Raw genomic sequence first — 1254 nt, forward strand, 5'->3', positions numbered from 1 at the left:
ATCTTTGTTAGTAACAGGTTTCATTTTCTGTTCCTATAGGCTTTGTATTCGATGCTCCTCTTTTAATCTTGGTGGTAAGTGTAATCTAAGAAGGGTAACGTGTTTTCAGGATTCTTAATCGGAATAGAATAAAATGTAGGAGTGAAAGTTTGAAAAAATTAGGTTTAGGGAGATAACCTAGTTTTCAAATAGTACGAAGAGTTGTGAACTCGGACCTCGTGGAAGTATATCGTGACATTCAAGGCAGTGTTTTTCCTTTCAAGTCTAACAGTTGCTTTTATTTTGCTACAGATGCTGTCACTGTTGAAGTGTCGCCGCTAATCGATCACCATCCTGCTCCAGGAAACGGGACTGGTACTGCACTGGGACACGGATGCCGCCATCTGCCTTGCGTCACCACCTAGGGAGGGACTCTGCACCTCACACCTCATTGCCCTGCAGGGAGGAAGCTTGCCATGCAGGAAGGACAGAATTCTGCTTTTTTCTTTGTAAAGTGTAAACTGGCCAAGGGCAAAAAAATAAAGGTTTACTCAATTGCCGGATTTCATGAGTTCAATAGTTCGCCAAAAGACTAGTTAGCAGAAGACGGACAAATATATGATGGAAATACAGAAGCAGGCTGAGAGTTCCAGAGTTTACTGTTTCTGCCAATGCCTAGCTGCTTCCTACCTGGAGTGTACTGCTGATTTGATGTTAATTCCTATATCTGAATATAATGTAGAAATGTGGTTCCAGTACTCATTAATAAATTATGAAATTGTATTTGATATTTTGATAAATTACCTTATCCTAAGGAATATATGGCAAGTCTTAATGGAGTGTTTTCAAACGCCTATAAAAACTATTAGCCAAGAATGAAATCAAAACTAACCTAAACACCCAAAAAATGTGAAAAATAACCCAAAATGAGTGCTTAAAAAAATGGTTTTGATTTCTTCTGAATGACAAAAATCCATTCAGAAATCAAAATTCAACCATAAGCAATGGATTAAAAATATCTGCCCTCAATTTTCTTCTCAATGCCTGCAAAATAGGCTAAAAATAGCAGCAAAATGATTTGAAATTCCCTCAAACCGCCCAAAAGCGGCAAAATAGGTAAAAAATAGCTTGAAAATGGCCAAAAATGGCTAAAAAGTGCCCCAAAACGGTCCAAAAAACTGTACTAAGTCGAAAATACTCCGAAGACTCTCCGGAGACAAGGCAGATGTATATTGAAGCTAAAAATAAAAGGCAGAGTCTCCCTTCCCTTTATTC

The 1254-nt window shown here is 38.2% G+C and overlaps 1 long non-coding RNA gene across 8 annotated transcripts in view; it reads left to right on the forward strand.

Moving 5' to 3' along the window:
* The window catches only part of LOC123509875, an 8967-nt gene extending 8205 nt beyond the window's left edge, over positions 1 to 762 (forward strand). For all 8 annotated transcript variants that reach the window (XR_006676307.1, XR_006676309.1, XR_006676304.1 and 5 more), the window contains one exon: positions 292 to 762. This is a non-coding gene — a long non-coding RNA (uncharacterized LOC123509875). The remainder of the gene's footprint in view (positions 1 to 291) is intronic.
* Positions 763 to 1254: the final 492 nt, after the last annotated feature.

This window comes from Portunus trituberculatus, chromosome 27 (genome assembly GCF_017591435.1).
Source record: "Portunus trituberculatus isolate SZX2019 chromosome 27, ASM1759143v1, whole genome shotgun sequence".
Lineage (NCBI taxonomy): Eukaryota > Metazoa > Arthropoda > Malacostraca > Decapoda > Portunidae > Portunus > Portunus trituberculatus.